Genomic DNA, 24,014 nt, shown 5'->3' with positions numbered 1-24,014 from the left:
TGTCTGAATGAAGGTTTTTGCACAAGTGGGCTCCTGGTGTAGTGGTGAGCACTCTCACCTCACAATGAGAAGGACCGAGTCTGAATCCCAGCTGGGACCTTTCTGATTGGAGTTTGCATGTTTTCCTCGTTCATGTGTGGGTTTTCTCCGGTTTCCTCCCACAGATCAAAAACATGCTTCATAGGTTAACTGATGACTCCAAATTGCCCCAAGGGGTGCAGGTGAGTGTGACCCGTGAATCTTTTTGTAGAGCTGTGTATTAGCGATATGTGTCACGATTGACATATCGTGATGTCTTTTGCATCACGACATGATGTATATCCCAATATTTCCCAAAACAGTGACAGAGAAATATACCACATGTATTTTTTAAAGAGTATGACATATGAAAACTCTGCCTGAATACTATTACACTTTCAACATGAACACATTTGAAATAAAATACATTTAATTTGTTTATAGAGCATTAACCACTGCAACTGTATCTCACATACATGTTAATTTTATCAAAGCAAATTTCCAGGGATTTTATTTTTTTGTCTGGTTTGTTGTCTTGTTTTCTGGTTTCCACAAATAAATATTTTAAAATATTGTAATGAATATTTTTAAAATATTTTAAGAAATATAATAATGATAAACATTTTCTAGCATACAAAAATAAGCTTAAATGTGTCCTAGCAACAGGGAAGAAGTGGACCCCTGCTGTAGCAGTGCTGCAGGATTGTCTGCCCTGCGCCATCGCGACATAGTGGGCCACGTCCAACCAGGCAGAGGAGGCTTTGGGTTAGGGGTTGTAAAACCTCTCTGGCAAAAGGCATCTGCGGCAGAACGTCCAACCATGGTGGTAGAGGAGGTGCGCCAACTGGAAGAAGCAGGTAAACGCTCCAAAGCTGTCGCTCAAGTAAAACAGGGGCGATGGGTGAGGTGGGAGGGAGTAGAAGGGAGGAAACTCACATGGAGCCAACTTTGGAGCATGCAGCGCCATAAGACAGCTGGGTAGACTGCAGCCATTCCTCTGCACCTGGAAGAAGCAGGTACTGGTGGTGGATGCTTTCAGGTATAACGTGAATGTGAGTAAGACTGTTTTAAAACTACAGGCTCTCTGGTTTGGACTAATTTTGGTCCCTAAATTATTTCACTGTGGCTTCAGTCCAGACTCCTTCAACCATGTTATCTGGATGGGACAAAGGGTAGAACAGTTCATAGCAGCGTGTTTTTATCTCCTTTGATTGTTTTTTAGGCCCGTTTCTGGACATAAACTTCATTTATTTTAAACGTTTTTTTTTTAGATCTTGTTCTTTCTTTTTTAAATCAAAAGTTTTGTATTTATTTTTTGATCAGATGTAGAAAATACCGTAAAAGGCTCCAACATTTACATGCATGAATGCATTATCATTTTCCTCTCCTGCAAGTGTTTCAGCTTTAATACTTATTGATTAGCGTGGTTATGAAATGTTCAAATTTTCATTAAATGCTACACCCCCCCTGACACACACACCTACCGTTCCCCCCTGAACAATTATTGTTATTGCGGAGGCGGTGAGTGAATCAATCACGAATCCCTCGCCGCTGCTGCGGCACGAAGCCAATCAGGAGAAAACAGGAGTCATATTTATGAAGCAACAAAGTGCTCACACAGCAAAACATGCATGTGTGTGTGTGTGTGAGGGGGGGGGGGGGGGGGGGGGGGCTGAGAGACATCAATACTGTCAAAATGTTTATAGAAAGTGAACACAGTTAATTACGGCAACAAATGCAATTGAAAGTGTCGCTTTTATTAAGGAGTTGTGCGTTTTTTACTCACAAATATGCAACTTTTCTTTTTTTAGTGCAGATGCAGAAATGATGGGTTTGAAAACCTCACAGTGAAGAACTTCTCAGAAATGATGGTGGTGGACCCGGAATCCAGGTCCAAAAGTTCAAACTTTATCAACCTGAAAAAACGATGAAAGAGAAGAAACAACAAGGTGACAACAGATAAACCGACAACCAAACAACATTCTAATTCAGGTGGGACAAGTGAGAAAAAACCAAACCTGAACAAAAACCGAGCAAAAAGGTAAATGAACGGGCGCCAAACCGGATTTTTTGGTTTAAAACGTTTGAGTAAATCGTAACCTTTATAGCAGACGCACACACACAACACACACACACTCACTCACACAAGGCAATATGTCAGAGTCAGCTGAACAAACACGGAACCACAGAAGAAGAAACATCAGCTTGACGAGGGCCGATCGATGGCGCGGCGGAGCGAACCACCTTCACTTGTTTCCACGGTGACAGCTTGTCAGCCCGCCTGACACCAGTTCAAATCGCCACGGCAACTGGCAGCAGGCAGACCTCCACCCTGACATGTTTACCTAACAAAAGTGATCAACGGGGTCAATGTGTGGGTTTGACGAGGACCACCGGACGGGGAGGGAGGTGCTCCTGTTGAGCTTCACAGCTGCTCCTCACATCTGGAGAAGTTCTTCGTGGTGAAACAGGAAGGGAAACGTCTCCAGCTGAAGACGATCCCAGACAAACAAGGTTCTGATGAAGCATCTGCTTCATCTGTTCGTCCTTTTTGCTGAGGAGCCTCCTGCTGCTGCTTGTCTACAGCTGATGAGGAGGAAGTTCAAGCTCTTCTGAGGTGATCAAGCTTTCCAGGTGGTGATATTGAGCTACTCCTCGTGAGGGTTGAGGGGTCAGGTCATCTCCCCCCACAGGAGAATTGGTACGGTCATGGACCTGCAGGATGTCATCCGGTAAACTTCAGAGCCGTTCAGGTCAGCTGTGAGCAACAGTCTCCATGCTGAAGCTGGTATCAGATTCTGGCCTCGTCAGCATGCAGCGCTGTCGTTTCGTGGCCCCGCCTCCTGCTCTGCAGGTCGCTAATGTCCAGGCAGAAGGAGCGGTGATAAGATCCTGCCGCTAATTAGCAGCTGGAAGCTTTCTGTTCCAGACAAAAGACACTAATAAGCTCTTTGTTCCAGCAGAGATTGCTGTGCTCTTTATTAGAGAAGCTGCTGCTGAACAGTGGACGTCCTGTTTAACCTACATTCCGGGTCCAGAACTGTCCAGAGGGTTTCAGAGGAAGAACCGCCCGATAAACTGAACCTTGTGGGTTCCGTAGGTTACCACGCTGCTCTGCAATCGATGACAGGAAGGATTCAAAAACCACAAACAAACGAGAGAAAACAACAAGATGGACTCTAGATCTTTGGTCCCTGATGGAAACAGTCTGAGGTAGAAATGAGAGGAGAAGATGGTTATGAGCGGAAAACACATGTAAACAACAAATATTAAAAATCAGTTTGAAATGACAAAAAGACAGCAAAAATGAGTTTCTGAAATGTGATTTATGAACCAAAATGACACAGTTTGACATGTGACTACGGAGGCCCTGAAGATCAAATCACACCAACAAATCATGCAAATACATATTAAAGATTCAAAAAGTAAAACAAATAAAGAAAAAATGACATTACATGTTAGAAAACAAAACAAAATTCCCCAAAAATGAAACAAAAGAAGAAACCTGAAAAGGTTTCATCCCTGAATGGATGATGAAGTTTGATTTTTGACGTTTGAGTTTTTACAAATGTGTCCTTAATGTTCGCAAACTAAAACAAGTTCAATGATAAATTCGGAGCATCAATTTATCCAAACATCAATTTATGCCAAATAACTTTAATTGAATTGATTGAAAAACACCCTCATCCAATTAGCAATATCCCATAATACCTACCTTTGATGGTTTCTGTAAAAAAAAGAAAAGATAAAAGAATTTCTAAAATATTAAAAGGAAATGTTAAAAAATGAAGCAATTTAGCTCATGCTGGTTTGCGGCGCCTTCCGTCCGTGAAACCCGGGTTCGACTCCGGGCTGCTCCCTGTTCCCTTCTCTACCTCTGCCGGTTCCAAGCCCGGTTTGAGAAGGTTGCGTCAGGAAGGGCATCCGGCGTAAAACATTGCCAAATTTACCATGCGACTCGTTCGCTATGGCGACCCCTGATGGGAGAAGCCGAAAGTGGAAGAAGTTAAAAAATGAAGCAATAGAAGAAACCAGAAAAAGTTGGTTTTATGGGAATAATATTTTATTTTTATTGGTAATGGTCTTTAATATGCATTGGGAGATTTGCTGATGAGAATTTAACCTTCGTTGCCACCAGATTTGAGCAATGCTTTTAAAATGTGAGCTCTGATCATTTTCTCAACTGGAGTCAATGCTTCACAGTTTTTACCCTTAAACACGGTTTTTATAGTATGTGTTTATGGAGATGCATTTACCACGTTTACTCACTCACTCACTCACTCGCTCACTCACTCACTCACTAGCTCATTCACACCTTCACTTACTCACTCACTCGTTCGCTCGCTCACTCACTCACTCGCTCGCTCGCTCACTCACTCACTCGCTAGCTCATTCACACCTTCACTCACTCACTCACTCGTTCGCTCACTCACTCACTCACTCACTCGCTCGCTCACTCACTCACTCGCTCGCTCACTCACTCACTCACTCGCTCGCTCACTCACTCACTCGCTAGCTCATTCACACCTTCACTTACTCACTCACTCGTTCGCTCACTCACTCGCTCACTCACTCACTCACTCACTCACTCACTCACTCGCTCACTCACTCACTCACTCACTCGCTAGCTCATTCACACCTTCACTTACTCACTCACTTGTTCGCTCACTCACTCACTCATTCGCTCATTCACTCACTCACTCACTCGCTCACTCACTCACTCACTCGCTAGCTCATTCACACCTTCACTTACTCACTCACTCGTTCGTTCACTCACTCACTCACTCGCTCGCTCGCTCGCTCACTCACTCGCTCGCTCACTCACTCACTCACTCACTCACTCACTCACTCGCTAGCTCATTCACACCTTCACTCAATCACTCACTCACTCATTCGCTCATTCACTCACTCACTCATTCGTTCATTCACTCACTCACTCACTCACTCGCTCGCTCACTCACTCACTCACTCACTCGCTAGCTCATTCACACCTTCACTCACTCACTCACTCGTTCGCTCACTCACTCACTCACTCACTCGCTCGCTCGCTCACTCACTCACTCGCTCGCTCACTCACTCACTCACTCACTCACTCACTCACTCACTCACTCGCTCGCTCACTCACTCACTCACTCACTCGCTAGCTCATTCACACCTTCACTCACTCACTCACTCGTTCGCTCACTCACTCACTCACTCACTCGCTAGCTCATTCACACCTTCACTCACTCACTCACTCGTTCGCTCACTCACTCACTCACTCACTCGCTCGCTCACTCACTCACTCGCTCGCTCACTCACTCACTCATTCGTTCATTCACTCACTCACTCACTCGCTCGCTCACTCACTCACTCACTCACTCGCTAGCTCATTCACACCTTCACTCACTCACTCACTCGTTCGCTCACTCACTCACTCACTCACTCGCTCGCTCACTCACTCAATCACTCACTCACTCATTCGCTCATTCACTCACTCACTCATTCGTTCATTCACTCACTCACTCACTCGCTCGCTCGCTCGCTCGCTCACTCACTCGCTCGCTCACTCACTCACTCACTCACTCACTCGCTCGCTCACTCACTCACTCACTCACTCGCTAGCTCATTCACACCTTCACTCACTCACTCACTCGTTCGCTCACTCACTCACTCACTCACTCGCTCGCTCACTCACTCACTCGCTCGCTCGCTCACTCACTCACTCACTCATTCGTTCATTCACTCACTCACTCACTCACTCGCTCGCTCACTCACTCACTCACTCACTCGCTAGCTCATTCACACCTTCACTCACTCACTCACTCGTTCGCTCACTCACTCACTCACTCACTCGCTCGCTCACTCACTCACTCGCTCGCTCACTCACTCAATCACTCACTCACTCACTCGCTCATTCACTCACTCACTCATTCGTTCATTCACTCACTCACTCGCTCGCTCGCTCACTCGCTCACTCACTCACTCACTCACTCACTCACTCACTCACTCGCTAGCTCATTCACACCTTCACTCACTCACTCACTCGTTCGCTCACTCACTCACTCACTCACTCGCTCGCTCACTCACTCACTCGCTCGCTCACTCACTCACTCACTCACTCACTCACTCACTCACTCACTCACTCGCTCGCTCACTCACTCACTCGCTAGCTCATTCACACCTTCACTTACTCACTCACTCGTTCGCTCACTCACTCGCTCACTCACTCACTCACTCACTCACTCGCTCGCTCACTCACTCACTCACTCACTCACTCACTCACTCACTCACTCACTCGCTAGCTCATTCACACCTTCACTTACTCACTCACTTGTTCGCTCACTCACTCACTCATTCGCTCATTCACTCACTCACTCACTCGCTCACTCACTCACTCACTCGCTAGCTCATTCACACCTTCACTTACTCACTCACTCGTTCGCTCACTCACTCACTCACTCGCTCGCTCGCTCGCTCGCTCGCTCACTCACTCGCTCGCTCACTCACTCACTCACTCACTCACTCGCTAGCTCATTCACACCTTCACTTACTCACTCACTCGTTCGCTCACTCACTCGCTCGCTCGCTCACTCACTCACTCACTCACTAGCTCATTCACACCTTCACTTACTCACTCACTCGTTCGCTCACTCACTCGCTCACTCACTCACTCGCTCGCTCGCTCGCTCACTCACTCACTCACTCACTCACTCGCTTGCTCATTCACACCTTCACTTACTCACTCACTTGTTCGTTCACTCACTCGCTCATTCACTCACTCACTCATTCGCTCATTCACTCACTCACTCACTCACTCACTCACTCGCTCATTCACTCACTCACTCATTCGCTCATTCACTCACTCACTCACTCACTCACTCGCTCATTCACTCACTCACTCATTCACTTACTCACTCACTTGTTCGCTCACTCACTCACTCGCTCATTCACTCACTCACTCGCTCTTTCACTCAGTCACTCACTCACTCACTCACTAGCTCATTCACACCTTCACTTACTTGTTCGCTCACTCACTCATTCGCTCATTCACTCACTCACTCACTCACTCACTCGCTAGCTCATTCACTCATTCACTTACTCACTCACTTGTTCGCTCACTCACTCACTCGCTCATTCACTCACTCACTCGCTCTTTCACTCAGTCACTCACTCACTCACTCACTAGCTCATTCACACCTTCACTTACTCACTTGTTCGCTCACTCACTCATTCGCTCATTCACTCACTCACTCACTCACTCGCTAGCTCATTCACACCTTCACTTACTCACTCACTTGTTCGCTCACTCACTCACTCGCTCATTCACTCACTCACTCACTCGCTAGCTCATTCACACCTTCACTTACTCACTCACTTGTTCGCTCACTCACTCGCTCATTCACTCACTCACTCATTCGCTCATTCACTCACTCACTCACTCGCTCATTCACTCACTCACTCATTCGCTCATTCACTCACTCACTCACTCACTCACTCACTCCCTCATTCACTCACTCACTCATTCGCTCATTCACTCACTCACTCACTCACTCACTCACTCACTCACTCACTCACTCACTCGCTCATTCACTCACTCACTCATTCGCTCATTCACTCACTCACTCAGTCACACATTCACTTACTCACTCACTTGTTCGCTCACTCACTCACTCGCTCATTCACCCACTCACTCGCTCTTTCACTCAGTCACTCACTCGCTCACTCATTCACTCACTCGCTCACTCATTCACTCACTCACTCGTTCGCTCATTATCTCACTCACTCGCTCATTATCTCACTCACTCTCTCATTCACTCACTTACTCTCTCACTCACTTATTCACTCACTCACTCGCTCATTCACTCACTCACTCGCTCTTTCACTCAGTCACTCACTCGCTCACTCATTCACTCACTCGCTCACTCATTCACTCACTCACTCGTTCGCTCATTATCTCACTCACTCGCTCATTATCTCACTCACTCTCTCATTCACTCACTTACTCTCTCACTCACTTATTCACTCACTCACTCACTCGCTCACTGGCTCGCTAGCTCACTCACTCACTTGCTTGCTCGCTCGCTTTCTCACTCACTCACTCGCTGGCTCGCTCATTCACTCGCTTATGGTGAGGGGGTGTGTCTACCTGGAAAGGTGAGCTGCTGCCCTGACCTAGCGACTCTGCTAATTCTCAGCATTGTGGTTCTATTAGTAAGAGTCTGTTGATGGACACAACCGCACACAACCACACTGCCACACACACACACAGAGTTAGGACTGGGTGTTTCTGCAGCCCTCCTCCTTCTCGCCTCCTCCTCCTCCCAGACTTCCTCTTTTATTCCACTCATTTTTACATTTACATCTCCACTCCCCTTTTCCTCCCGCCTCCTCCTCTCCAGGGAGGGACGGCAGATTGCTTTTCTCACCCTGCTGCTTGAAATGTCATTTTACTGAGAGCTAGAAGATGGGGGTGGGAGGGAGGGGTGGTGGGAAAGTGGTCGGCGCCGCATCTCTCCCAGGAAGTTGAAGTGATTTGGGAGGAAGTGGAAGTGGCGGTGAGGAGGAGTAGAGCCCGGTTCCTTCTGGTCCTTCCAGCCTGGACCGGTTCATCCGGGCGGGCTGGCAGAACCAGAACTGGACTTCACTCAATGACATCTTCCTCTCTATGACCAGCAGGGGGAGCTCTGGACCTTCTCTCTCAATCTTCATATGAATTTGAGGAGAACTGCTCCTCTTCCTCCTTCATCTCTTCTTCTTCTCTCACAGTTACCCCCCCCCCTCCCCGCAGCAGTTTCTTTGTTTGCACTTTGAACAAACTCCACTTTGCTAAACATTTACTATTATTACTAATAACACTAATTAATATTATTATACTGGCTCTATATGTTGTTAGAAATGAAACATAAACTCTCAGAGGATTTAGAGAAAATATTTATCATTTACTGTTAAAAAGAACAAACTAATAATATAACAATAATAAACAAATAAAGATTATTTTATTGATTTTATTGACTCATATCAATAATTTTCTGTCTCTTAGCTTAGTCTGTCAGCAGGACAGAGCTGAAACTAATTAAATAATAACAATAATAATTATATTTTATTAAAATTGAAGTTTAAACACTAATAATTTAACATCATTGCTTATTAATTAAATGTTGCTAAAAGGTTCAATTAAATGTGTTTCATATAATAATGAAACATTTATTAATAAAAGCAAATAAAAACCATAGCATCTATATAAAAAAGTAAATTAAAATTAGATTAAAAAAAACAAAATTTTTATGAGTTTAATGTTTTTTAATAATGTTTAATATTTTTTAATGTTTCCAGATAAATGTAGATTCAAATGCGCAGAGCAGCAGTTTGTGTTAGAACGCCTCTCTGAAACGGAGAACACAAAGGAACGCAGAACTCTACTGTTGTTGAGCCGCTTTGCTGCCGTCAAAAATCCCTGTTTTAAAACAAAGAATAACAACGATGACATTAAAAAACAGGAAAAACAGCAAAAGTTCAGATTATTGAAGTAAAATAAACATGAAATAATTTGAAAAAAGTTATTAATAATAAGCTCCTATTTTTTATCGAGTTCATTTCTTTAAGGATAAAATCTTCAACTGTTTGTCAAAACTTCATTTGTTCTCAAACACAATATTTGAGATTCTGCAGTACAAACCAGAATAAAATAAAACATTTGTTAGAAACATTTATGTGTTTTGCAAATATTTCCTTGAATTTAGATTTTTCTAAACCAAAACTCCTGAGCAAAAACACAGGAACTGGACCGGGCTTTAAACCCAGAACCCGGAATCCAGAACCCAGAGTAATTCTACCTGACAAGAGCGGGCTCTGTGAGTGTGTATGTGTGGGTGTATGTGTGTGTGTGTGTGTGTGTGTGTGTGTGTGGTGCAGTTTTTTTCCGGATTAACTCTACTTTGCTGCCCAGAATCCCTGAGTTGAATGGTGACGTTCTCATGGCCGAGGCAGCAGGAAGGAGCCACGGAGCAGAGAGAGTCTGGGAGTTCTCGTCACAGAATCCACAGACGGTTCTCCTGCTGTGAAGTGAAACTCCAACAGGAAGAACGAGAACATTTGGATCAAAGTCGTTGGATGAGACGAAGCAGATTCTGCTGAAACTGGTTTGATCCAGCTCGGGATTTGGAGCGGAGCATGTAAATAAGGTGTGAAGTGTGATTGTGTGTGTGTGTGTGTATGGGTGTAAGTGTGAGTGTGTATGACCAACCGTCTTATCAATCTGTCACTCTGGAGATGTGTCAGTCTAAACAGAGCTCAGCCAATCACAGCAGAGGACAGAGAGAGGAGGAGACGGAGGTGAAGTCTCACCAATTTACCTGTTGGAGGTGTGGGACACACACTCCTACACACACTCCTACACACCTACACGCACACACGGATCAGTCTCAGAGGTCCAGCCTGCAGGCCGCTCCTGATCTTCCATCAAGCTCCCAAACATCCGCGGAGAACTTCAGAGTCTGCTGAACACGGAGGCGGGCCTCCACATGCTGTCAGAAGAGCTGTTTGGATGCAGGAGGAGAGGAGATCACAGGACCTCCTGGAGGAGGCCTCATGCATGTCACCCATCCGTTTCAGGAGAAACACAACCACAGGTTGGTTTGTCAGAAATAAAGCTGCTTCCTGATTGGCTGAAGTCATGAGTGAGATGCTGCGCCATTGTCAGCATTTGTTAACCAGATGTAAATACCAGAACTTTGAGTAGTAGTAGCTCGGTCTCGGGCTAACTAAAGTCTACATGTATTTTCACCTGATAAAGTGATTTTCATATGAGAAAAAACTTACAGCCCAAAAAAAAACCACAGCACTTCCTGACCTTGTTCTTGGCCGTTCATTAAAGTTTTAATCCTCGTTACATCCGCCACTTTTTTCAATGAAAGCCTCTAAAAAAAATGATTGACATGCAAATGTCGGCCAATCAGATCAACCAGAAAGGTTACCGCCCACAAGTGACAAACACACCCCTGAACACTGATCGTAAAGCCAGTGAGCACGCAGGAGCGCCGCTCAGTTAGGATTGCAATGGTGCAGTTGTAAACTGTTGCTCGGTTAGCGTTGCGCTTGTTCATTAATGGCAGCCATGGAACGCCATACACCAACAACCACCTGGAGCAAAAGATCAGGAGGCGGATAAGAGGTGGAGGAGCGTCCCACCTCCAACCAACCAATCAACTGACTGACCAACTGACCAACCAATCAACCGACCGGCCAACTGACCAACCAACCAGAGTGATGGAGGATACACAACATACTAGTTAAATAATAATAATGGATTGGATTTATCTGCGCTTTTCAAGACACCCATAGCGCTTACATTGTGTCCATTATTCATTCACTCCTCATTCATACTTGGTGACGGTAGCTACGGTTGTAGCCACAGCTGCCCTGGGGCAGACTGACAGAGGCGTGGCTGCCAGTTGGCGCCTACGGCCCCTCTGACCATCACCGGGATCATTCATACACCAGTGGAGCCACACTGGAGGCAAGGAGGGTGAAGTGTCTTGTCCAAGGACACAACGACATTTTGGCTGGTGGGAGCGGGGATCGAACCGCCAACCTTTCGATCATTGGACGACCCACTCAACCACCTGAGCCACTGTCGCCCCAGAATGTTTCATGGTTTCCATAGAAACGTTCTCAAGAGCTGATCTAAACCAAATGACCTGATGAGTTTTAAATAAAGTTAATTAAACAGTCACAAAAACAAACGTCATTTTTCTAGTGATTAAAACCTTTTTTTCGTTTTAGAAAACAATTTTCTCTGTGTGTTTTTGAGATTTGTATCTTGAAATTCAAATAAAGATTGTCACATTTTCAGCGCCGCTGCTGACAGACCGACCGCCGGTCATGTGACCTGAATCCTCACGGACGCACGAGCTCAGACGCGCCATGAATCATTAACGCGAGTCACGTGACCGACTGTCATCGCTCGGAAAACACTGGAGACGAAGCTGCAGTCACATCACAATGTTCTTGAATTATTAACACACACACACACACACACACACACAGATACCCACACGTGCACACACACGCACGCACACACCAACCAACACAACAGGCTTTCAGAAACACTCTATCATAATTTATCTTGAATAAATTATTGATCTGCTTTTAATATTTATCCTGGCTTTTAGAAGGCAACACACACACACAAACACAAACACACACACACTAATGCTCATTTTAAATTTTCAAAAATGACAAAATAAAAATGTTCATCTGAGACCCTGTTTAACTTTTAACGCAAAGTGACAACAAACCGGACTAAAAGCTCCAGACGGCGTCAGCCTGCACGGCTGTGAGTGTGTGTGTGTCAGCGCCGTGTGTTGCGTTGTGTTCCCGTGTCACGCGGCGATGCGTTTGCATGCTGCACATCTGAGGCTTTCAAAGGACGACAGGATAGAAACTGAGTCTGCGCCGGCATCATTTTTATTTCATGTCAGACAGCAGCGCTGCTCGTGACTTCATGTCTTTAATGAAATAAATATGAAGTCTGACATTTCGACACATTAACATTTACGCCGTTCATTCGCTCTAAACACATCCACCAGGCTGGTGAATATTTCAGGGCTGATTTAGATGTTGGTCGACTGTGAAGGCGTCTCTTGTTGCTGCTGAAAGCTTCTTCAAAGCTCACTGACACGTTTCTTTGTCAATTAAAAGGGAATCTCCTTTGGGAAGAACAAAGCCCGACTTTGCAGTCAGAATGAAGAGTTGGAACTTTGGAGGAGGTGTCCTATGATTTACAGCAGGAGGACGGAGAGACCACTGCCGCAGCCGGAGTCCTAGAACAAACGGGAAGTAATCCTGAAGACTGGCAGTAATCCCAAAGACTGGCAGTAATCCTGAAGACTGGAAGTAATCCTGAAGACTGGAAGTAATCCTGAAGACTGGATCACCAGGATGACAACTTCAGGAACTTTTCACACAGAACATTTATGGATTCATCATTGGTTTATTTTATCCATCCATCCATCCATCCGTCCGTCCGTCCGTCCGTCCGTCCATCCTCTGAACTCGCTGAATGCCTTGCAGGGTCACGCTGTTGCTGGAGCCTATCACAGCCACTGCTGTGTGAAGGCGGGGTGTTCCAGGACCACGCACTCACACTCACGTGCACATCTAGGGGAAATTCAGAATCAGCAATGAATCTATTAAGTCTGTTTTTTTTTTGGGGGGGGGGGGGGGGGCGAGGAAACCGACAAAAACCCACGCATGCATGAGGAGAACATGAAAAGAACACACCCGGACTCGAACACCTGCTGCCTGTGAGAACTGAGTCCACAGAAAACGGTTTACTTCCAGCTCCAACTACTGAAGTCAAGTCAGTCGCCAAGTCCACCTACTTTCATTGAGGCATCTGATCAGTTCATAACTTAAACAAATAATAACTGACAAAAAGAAAAAAACATATTGAAAAAAAAGATTATCAAGAAGATGTTAAATAAAAAGGTATCGGAGTAAGAATGGTTCTTTTGACCAATAGAATGACTGCAGGTACTTCCTGTTTGGAGCACCAGAGGGGCGGGGTCACTCAGTCCAGTTTTCATACAAGGTCAAGGGATTTGAACCAGGACTCTGCTATCCGCTACACCACCGTGTGGCCTTAAGCAATTAGAAAACTGATGGAGTTTTTATTTATTTCAGAAAGTATTTACCTTGATCACCTATATTAAAAAATGTACGTTCTTGATCCCTAAATCAATTTTTAGCATCTCTTTATCACATTTCAGGAGGATTTGATAAATTAATTTCATAACGGAGATGGAACAATAAAAGACATTTCGTGTGACTGATGAGATGAAATGATGCCAACATGATGAGAAATGTGTCATCTTCAGGACTTTTTTTCCGTCGTACGACTTTTAGATTCGTTCCAGGGATTTTGTGGTTGTATTTTGAAACAAAGATAAATTTTTGGGGGGATTAAAATAAACTAAAAGGTTTGTTGTACAACAGTTATCAAATGATTTAATCTGCTTTTAAGGTCTTACATTCATTTTTTGGAAGCCCTGAAGGTCAAATCCGCGGTCACCAGAACCAGTTCATATCAGAGCAGGAAAAACCGCATAAGCAATCTTAAACTGGACTCTGGATGAATCTGCAGTCTAAAAGGGGGAATCGGGTCAGGAGGCGGGGCTTCACACAAGCCCTCCGCTTGTAAAAACAGGAGAACTTCACCTATTTTTCTTTCTTAGTTAACATTTCTTTGTTCTCCATCCACACAGCGGCCCGCGGTGTTGTGGGTTTGGCATTTAGCAGTCATGAGGTGAGCGGCCCGCAGACGGGGAGACGAGAGGAGGACGACTCCGGCTGGTAATTATGGAGGTGCGAGTTTCCCACAGAGGGAAGCTGAGCTGCATGTTAACCAGCTGCTGAAAAGGTTCCTGAATCAGTTAATAAGCTGAAAGTTTATTCCTCACCAAATGTCACACTGAGAGGAAGACGACGGGGAGGCGTGGACGGAAATTAACCTCAAATTAGCGAACAAACGCCTGTGGGAGTTTATCCGGATACTTTTGGCTAAACTGCTGAAGTGGCGGACGGTCAGCGTCCAGATACAGGAGGCTGTGGGTCAGCGGACTAACCAGGCTTTTGTCAGAGGTTAAGAAGGGGGTTGGATGATCTTAGTTAAGATACCCCCCTACTTTAATGAATGTAAATTGGATTAGCAGCTGGTTCTGATCCAGTTCAGTGCAGCTGAGCACCAACCCAGACCTAAACTCAGACCAGACTGCACTAGAAAACACTTCTGTCCAAGTGACTCCCACATGAAAAAGTAAAACAGCAGAAGACCAGGGATGTTATGAGTGAGGGTCAGGGGTTTGAATCCGAGGAGCAGTCGCATCCACTGCTTTTAGAAACGTAAGGCTGGTTATCAACCAGGATCCACATGTTAGCTTTTAGGTTAGAGATGTCTTTTATCATTCCAGAAGAGATGAGGAGGTCATCCGGTGGGTGGAAGACGAGAAAGAGCAACAATCTTCAGCGAATGATGGAGCTCAGGAGTGTGGTGTAGAAGAGCCACGGGCCTGGAACAGAACCCTGTGGAACACCACTGGAAAGGAAATGGGACCTGCATTCTTCCCCCTTCAGGAAACCTTATAGTTCACCCAAACAAATGTTTCATTTGTCTAATTTGTCGAAGTGTGATCAGTGTAAAGGAGAAAGGACACCACACACACACGCACACACACACACACACACACAGGTGAGCCAAAACAACTCACCTGTGTGTGTCTGAGACGGACCACTCGACAACTGAACACAGAATCACAAACACCTGAAAGTCAGAAAGACCCGGAGTTAAAGCTGGAGATGAAGATTCTTCTCCTCCTCCTCATTTCAAACAGCACCTGGAGCCAGCAGGAAGTCAGATCGGGCCAGAACCAAACAGAACCCCCTCACAGAACCGAGGAAAAACCTCACCTCCTCCTTCATCCTCACCTCCCCACACGTGATTACACTGCTACTGATGGTGTTGCCATGGCGATAATTAACACTAATCACCAGAGGATTGTTGTCACCATGGCAACAGAAAGAGCAGCAAGGTTGTGGGATAGGATGGAGGAAGGGGGGGGGGGGTGCGTTTAAAGACACTGGTCACCAGGGAGGAAGGTTGGAGGGGGAGGAGGTGGTTAATATTCAGAGAGTTAAAGCTGCAGGAGGAAATGAGGAAGAGGAGGAGAGTTTATTCTGAAGGTTTTCTGACTGAATACACAATTCTAGAGTCCTTAGTGCCATTGGATGGAGATGTCAGCTCCTCTGTGGGGTTCGTCAGAAGTTCTACTGACCATTTACCCTCGGAGAATCAACGGGTCCAATTTTGCTGCTGTTTCTTTTGTAATTTTTCAAAATTTAGAGTGTATTTTGTTTTTTAATTTGTTTTCTCAATTTTTTACACACTGTTGCTGCTACCCAAAATGAACAAGCCAACATGCAAATAAATATTCAAAATAACTTTAAAATCCTCGAGGAGAATTTTTCTTGGGTTCCACAGGGTTAAATTTGAATTCAGTAAATGTTTCAGATAGTTTTATATGGGTAAACTCCCATCTTTTTGATGGTGAAAATGCAAAAAAGACGTTTTTTAATTTGTCAGAAGACAGAACTCTGTTTCCCTCTCTGGTCATCAGCGGGAAACATCTCCAGAGTTCCAACCACACTTCCTGGATGCTGCACACCTGACTGTCACTCACTCAGTCAACCACAGCAGACTGAAGCTCTGCACTCAGCTCAGCTCAGGGAGAAGTGTTGTTCTGCCTCCATGACTGAGCGTTAAATCTGGACCTGATCTTCTGTCCCTGACCCTCGCCTGGACTTTGACCATCCTGTCTCTCCTCGGATGAACTTATGCTTGTTATCAACCCCTGCCTGCCTGAAACTGATTTAGCTTTGTGGACTTTATTAGACTTTTAAGTTAATAAACCTGATGCATTTGGATTCAGCCATCTGCCTGTTCTTCTGACATAATTTATACATATGTTCAAAAGACATCAAAGTTACAAAAATAAAAGAAAACTAACTTACTTTCCATTAATGACCTTCATGAAGTCAATAAACTCTACTTCAAAAGTTTTTCCCTTTTGGTAAACAGAGAAATTTAGTACAGTAAAGGCGAGCGTTTGCGTCAGGTTCTCCCTCAAGCAGAGAATAAGTCTTCATACCTGAGTGTGTGACCAACAACACAATGTTAGTTTGAACAAATGCATGTTGTTACAAACAGATAATTGAGAGTTTCACTCAGCTAAACAAAACGAGGTCATGACCTCTGTGTCTCACATCTATGCGGCGTCCCATCGGACGTCTTCACAGCTGATGGTGTGTGTGTGTGAAGCAGATGGTAATTACAGACCAAACCTGGAATGAAACCTTCAACCACTTGTTATTCCGGGGCCATGTGTCCACTTCCTTCTGCACCGATGCCCCCCTCCTTCATAAAGCAGCTTGTTAAGTCCAGAACACGAGAAGACGGCGGCTCGATTCATTGTTTATGAATGGACTGAGAGTCACTCTATGTCCACTGACCTCCTTTCTGGTTTCATAGCACATAGTTTCATACGCTACAGTTTTCCAGTTTAGTGACCTTATTCTCTGAGTAAAAACTGTGATGGAAAACAGGTTTGAATCTGTGGAGGTGGTTCCTGTTGGACTGAAATACTCTGTGTATTTCAGACAGACAGTCTGCAGCTTTTGCAGATCACACGCCACACCTGATTGTGGATCAGTCCATGACGTCAGAGGATGCTGTGATCATTGAGACAAACAAGCAGCAACTTTTGTAACAGACCTCAGCAAAAACCTTTGGTCCACAGAATAGAGAGCCTAAAAATCCCATGAAGACTCTGGAAGAAGCTGTAGTACTTTAAAAATACTGTTAACATTCAGTGGAATAACAGAAATGTACAGTTCTGGTTTAGTTTACCATAGCACATGACGGCTAGTTCACTGTCTAGTTCTTATGAACTAAATATATCATATTTATTTTAACATTGATTACCAGAGGTGTGAACTAAAATCACACGACTTTGACACGACCTGAGTCAGAATATGATTACTTTAGACTCAACTTGAGAAAATATTTAAAGTCTTCAGCTTCATTTGGACTTTAACAACGGTTACTCGTGTTCTTCACTTAGAGTGGAGCCTTTCGCCTCAAAAGGAGTTGAAACAGTAGGACTTGAACTTGACACTTGTCGCTCTTAACCTGTGACTTGACAAGGGACTTACTTGCTTAGACTTGGAACCTAACTTGGGACTTTGCCTACCTTTGGTTCAGACTCGACTTGGGACTTGCCTCTAGATGTGCCTGCTTTGAGTTGGATCTTAATTTGGGACTTGCCAGCTACAACTTAGGACTGAAATATTCAACTTTGACCTCTGAATCATTCAGGCAGGAAGACGTCTCCTAACTTAGTGCTGAACCGTTTGTTTAAATACTAAGAAATGAGAGCAGAATGAACATTTTCTAACAGGGCTGTCTGCAGCACACGTGCGCACGCACAAACACGCACGCACACACACACACACACACACACACACAGATCCACTCTCTGATAATATATACAGACTTACTGGCTGCTGAGGCCTTATTATCAGGGTTCATCTACTCTGATTCATTAAGCAGTCTGTTATGGCAAAGATCACACACTTTGTGGCGCACACACAGACACACAAACACACAAAGGCTCCCAGCAGAGTCAGTTCAATAACAGAAACATACTAATTAATAGTAAAACTGACACACACTTTGTCTCTCCCTCTCTCTTTATCTGTCCAGTAAATCAGGGCTTGCTCGCCCTCAGCCTTGATAATTGCCTCAATGGCTGACATCATTACACAGAAGTATGTGTGTCTTTGTGCGTGTGTGTGGTTGTTAGTGTGTTGGAGTGTGTGACGGTGATGATGAAGTGTCATCTGTTAATTAGCCTCCTTTTCTCTCTGTTAGCTCCTGCTGAGCGCTTTGATTAAACCCGTTTACATGTTACTCTGTGATCACCGCACACACACAGGCGTGCACGCCCATGCACGTGCACACACTTGTGAAGGAGCGACCTGCTGTGTGTGATGAGATTGTTAAAGGAGGAAAAAGGGGCTCGGAGGCGGTAGATTAAACTGTTGACGGTTGCACATTTGAAGCAGAACAAGAGAGCGCTGACCTGTGCCGATCCCACCCAACACATCTGAGAAGATCCACCAGCAACTCCACTCCACATCAAAGCTCCATCGCCGCCGCAATGCTGATCTGATCTCCAACCAGCTGCTGCTGAGACCCACTCTGAAGGTGTTTACGGCACGCTTCCTCTGCGCTCTTCCCAGGTACAAAAGAGAGAAAATAAAGTCAGAACTTTAACTTCAAAAAGCGCAAACGTTTTTCACATGCAAAACAAAGTCAATGCTAATCGCACAAATGGAAAAATAATACTAAAGATTTTAGAGAAATCCTCAGAAACAATCAGTTGAACTCTAATGATATTTCTGTTTTATTGGCTTTTTTAATTGAATCCAAATTGCTTCCCTACCCCAACATTTATCCCTCCAAGTGGAGAGATACTGAAAAGTATTGTCTTCAAGTTTGGAAGATTCTACCGCTTGATGGGGTCTTTTTCATCAATAGTCACCGGTGAGCTAAGTTGGGGCGTAGCTGCCAGCCCTCTGGAAATTATAACAACATCATAGTTATAACTTTAAAGAGTCATGCTTTTGTAAAGTTATTGATTACATTTAAATGTAAACTTCTGTGCTTCAGAGAACACCCACGTGAAGGAAATGCGTTTCTCCTCCACGCCACAAGGATGACACGGTTCACCTTACCAGTGGAGGGATATTCAGCCCTATGTCACAATGGCTGCTCCTTAAAAAAAAACCTTCAAATACCACTCCTAACCGCTCCAAATACCACTGCGATTGGAGCAATAGGAAGGAGACAGAGGAGACTTGGTGTCGTAGAATTCTGGCCAGGTAAAAAGTGTATTTATTAATTTCTTTTTCATGATAATTTTTCAAACTGTTGGTGCTTCAGTGTTTTTTTAAAAAGACCCCATCCATGCATCCAATCCAAGTCCCTGATTGGTCAGGGTAGTTCAACTGGTGCAAGAGGAAGTCCAAAACGTTATCATAGACCAGGGATGGGCAACTCCAGGCCTCGAGGGCCGGTGTGTCTGCAGGATTTCCAAACCCTACTTATGACTGATTACCTGGTGCAGGTGTGTCCAGAGAATTAGAACATGCCAGAGCAGGGCATGTTGGAGAACATGCACGAATGTGGCCCTCGAGGCTTGGATTTGCTCATCCGGAGCACAGTCTTTTCATTGGAAGGGGTGGCCTGAACACTTGTTTCCAAGGACAGTGTGAACGTAGCTAAACATTTGGTTATCTATGTACTTTATCAACGATTTCATGTGCTGTTCATCTTTGATACTCGTTTTATTTTTTATTTTTAAAGCACCCAAACACCACCAAATTCTCTCAAAGTGCCGCACAAAAGTAAAAAGCATCAAAAGAAGCTAAATTCAGTGAGGCATTTAGAAACTCAGTTCAGTCTACATCAGTTCTACTCTTACTAAAATATCAGGTTGGGTTCCCACCTTGCCCATATACATGTCTTTGGGCAAAACACTGAACCCCACATTGCTTCTGGTGGTTATAGGTTGATTCCAGTGTAAATCAGCGGAGTGTGAGAATGTGTGCGTGGATGGATGGGACTGTGACTGTAAAGCGCTTTGGGCCTTAAAGGAAGTTAGAAAAGTGCTCTATAAGTATACAGCAGTTACCATTCTGTGGCTTTAGTCACCTGTTTGAGTTTATTTTGTAAAAGTTACTACAGTTTTGTCCTTCCTGCCTCTGGATTTCTGCATTTGGTGCCTCACAGCTAAAGAAATAGACAACATTTTTTCCTGTTTTCCATGTTTCAGTTTGTGAACGCTGCTTGCCCAAAATAGCAGGTAGAGCCGTTAAGCTTGTTAGCGTGATTAAGTCCAGACATCCCAAGAGGCTCTGACGGATGAAATTAGATGGCATTATCCTGTACTGCTTTTAATACTTCTTAGTGTGAAAAAATACGTTTTCTTGACAGAATGTTCTCCAAAAAAGAAGTGCATCCCCTGTCATCTTTACTGAATGCTGCTAACGGAAACAGAACAGTCTGTTTGCATGATAATAACGTATTCTGGAACCAATGTCTAACAAAAGGAGACAGGCAGTTTCATCCAGTCTCAGCCTTTGAGGTTTTCCTTATCCGCATGGGCTTCGAAGCCCCTCAGAAGAAGAGTCCTCAGGCAGAACACCTGACTGATCTGCATTTTGCTCCTTACAAATCATTAGGATCTCATTACATATGTGTGTGTTTGTGTGTGTGTGTGTGTGTGGGTGTGTGTGTATGTGTGTGCAGCCTGTTCCTAACAGCTGTTAGCATGCTCATTTTACTGTTTACATACACTGCCTGTGTGTAAATAAATGGGTTGTCTTGGCAGTTAATGAGACTAATTAGAGAAAAAAAACTGTTATAACAGCACAAACTCCCCCCACCCACAAACAGTCCAACCACAGAGCAGCTACACCCACCATGCTGGTCTGACTGGGTCCACGTCTGCATCAGCTGAGCATCACTTCCACATGAGAGCAGGTGTGCAGCACCTGGATGTCTAAATGTTCACAATCACTTACCATCTGACACAGTTAAAGAGTGGAAAGAAAAAAAAGAACACGTATGCCTAATATTTGAGACGAAAAACCTCAGCAGGATGTGTGAAACCGAAAAAAGTGAGACTGACGACCTTTTCCTCTCCTTTTTTTGACTGCAAGCGCTAACAGGCTAACAGGCGCTAACGATCACACAGTCGCACACACCAAGCTTAACGAGTGTGTGTCTTTAACAGATCCATTAGTGTCAGATTACTAACGAGTTCAGAATATTATTGGTCGTTTCATTAACGAGGTGACGATGAGCTGCGGCACCTGTCAGCACCTGTCAGATCCCCACTTCCTGCCGGATGTTCCACATTGGACAGCAACCTCAATGGATGTCAACTTTAAATTACATTATATGCTCGACTTAAAACGTATGATCTGATCATCAAATAACATGCTTGTCAATTACGCTCCATAAATTTAAATCCGATATATAGACACAACTAACTGCAGCATCAATAAAATGAAAGTTTATAATTTGAATCAGCATTTTCACCTCATCCACACTTCTTCACTCTTCTGTCTTTTCACCTTCTTCTCCTCCTGTTACCACACCTCCCCCCCTCCGTTCTATTCCTCCTGTCAGATTTGGAGAAAGATCCATTTAAAATCTTTCCACCTCTGGACTCAAATCTAAATACTCCTGCAGCACCGTCGGGCGATCGAGTCTCACGTGCACTGACAGCTGTGGTGAGGGAGAGAGTGTGATTGATAGGAATATAACACTTTATCTCTCCGCTCCTCCCTCCATACCTGTGTCTTTATCCCTCGGCCTCCGTCTGACAGACAAATTGATCAGAATATTGGAAAATAATGTTCCTGTGGAGAAACTGTCACACACGCCTGTTCGTGTCGATGTGTGTGTCCCCGCCAAGCCGGACGACGAAGCTGCTTCACATAATTTAACATTGCATCGTATCACAAGTTCTGCACAAATGCTTTAATTTTCAGTTCAAAGTGCAAACACAGAATCAAAGGCAAAGGCAAACAAGCACTAAAAAAATGTTTAAAAAAGACTTTATGACCCTGGAGGTTTCTTTCTTTGAAAACTACCTTCTTTATCAGATTCCAGGATCCACAATCCTTCTCGCTCGGCTCTAACGTGTGATAATCTATCTTATGACAACTTTTTATGTGCTCCATTTGTAATACAAGAAACACACAAAGTGCAAAGCTTTATAGTGCGAAAGAGGATTTTTAGATTTATTGATGCACAACAATATTTAATGAAGAGAAGATCTCTCTAAAGTCAGCAAGAAACAAAAGTATTTAAATTAAACCTAAATATATAGTTATTTACTGTTTTTATGCGGCTACATTACTGACTAAGTCAAAGGTTCAGGAAGTGTTCACACTTTGGTAGAAAACTAGTCTTTTTTTCAAACAGTTTCTTCCTGCAGAAACTCTGCTTTTGGCCAACTTAACCCTTTAACACCTAAGATGTTGCCGGCGACCCTAAATACCACATACTGTAACTCCTTGGCCGTTTGTGCGATCAACATGAGTCAGCTGATTCTGAAGTACAGAAAAGCGGTTTGGTATGCCTGACAATGCAATAAGCCACTTTTCTCCATGATAGAATCAGCTGATTTACATTTAAGAATTAATACTCTGTTGTATGTGGTAAAAGGACATTGGAAAAAAAACAAAAAAAAACTTTGACGTCCCCACTTTCTGATGGACCTCGATGTGGCACCAAAAAAATCATGGTCCTCACAAGGGGAGTAAAACAAAAACATGTGTTTGTCCACAAATTCCTGTTATTGTTTAAAAAAAGACACAAACAAGTTGTATTTTCATAGAGGCTACTGACATAAACACTTACAAGAATTTACACACTGACACACACTACCTTTGGACCTACTCATTACCACACATACCCAGAACAGTGTGTGTTAATGTTTGAAGGTTTGATGGTGTGACCTCATCTGACCTTTTCTCTGGCATACACAGTCATCCACACACTGACAGTGGTGGTCCTCCACTCAGGTTTGATTCTCACTGCGCTGTGCAGATGCCTCTGTTTTCTGTTGCAGGAAGAAGGGACTGCAAGTTTGATTCCTGATGGGTGTCAGCAGAAGGTTTTTTTTCCTGTTCCATTGATGCCACATAAAATCAAACACTAAGGCAAGAATGGGCCGCTGTCAGGAGCTCAGTGACTTCAGTGAGTTCCACCGTGGAACTGTCATAAAAAAATCCAGTGGTGAAATGTCCTTGCTCCTAAATATTTAATCTGCATGTGACTGAGAACCTCTGGTGATACACCGAACAGGTGCAGTGGCGGTAAAGGCCCTGTAGAGATTCCATTTTTAAGACGGTTGGGGAAAAAAACCAACCAGGAGGTCAGACAGACTTTATATCCGTCCACGTTCAGCTTCATGGTGGGGTTTGCCAGCTGCACATCTGTGGACCGAAGAGCTCTGCTGAGAATCGTAAGGACTGCAGAAAGGAACAGCGGGTCCCCCCTGGCCTAGCCAGAGGACACTGCAAACACACGGGGACTTAACGGGGCCCTCAGGATCCCAGTGGATCCCTCTCACTCTGGTCATTGTCTATTTAATATTATGGTCTCTGTTAGAAGATACCAGAGAATGAAAAAAGCTACACAAATCCCCCAATAGACTTATTTGTGGTCAATCAGGTTCCTAAATATTTAAACATATAGAGGAGCTACAAATGAAATCACGTGCAAAAACAAACTCCACGTAAGAATATGCTTTTAGATATTGGAATTGTTTAATCATAATGTTGGTTTGTCCTGTTTTCAATTAAATATTTTAATGTTTGTT

General features: G+C 44.2%; 1 long non-coding RNA gene across 1 annotated transcript; it reads right to left on the bottom strand.

Annotated features, from left to right (window-relative positions):
- Positions 1–737: 737 nt before the first annotated feature.
- LOC144987773 (uncharacterized) lies at positions 738–1,929 on the bottom strand. Its single transcript, XR_013651442.1, has 3 exons — positions 1,805–1,929; positions 955–1,021; positions 738–862 (listed from the first exon to the last, which is right to left on the bottom strand). It is a non-coding gene; the product is annotated as an uncharacterized LOC144987773 (long non-coding RNA).
- Between the last annotated feature and the right edge of the window lie 22,085 nt (positions 1,930–24,014).

This window comes from Oryzias latipes, chromosome 19 (genome assembly GCF_053564925.1).
Source record: "Oryzias latipes strain Hd-rR chromosome 19, Olatipes_Hd-rR_3.1".
Classification (NCBI taxonomy): domain Eukaryota; kingdom Metazoa; phylum Chordata; class Actinopteri; order Beloniformes; family Adrianichthyidae; genus Oryzias; species Oryzias latipes.
The sequence above is the reverse complement of the archived record's forward strand: the minus strand, read 5'-3'. Positions and strand labels throughout refer to the sequence as shown.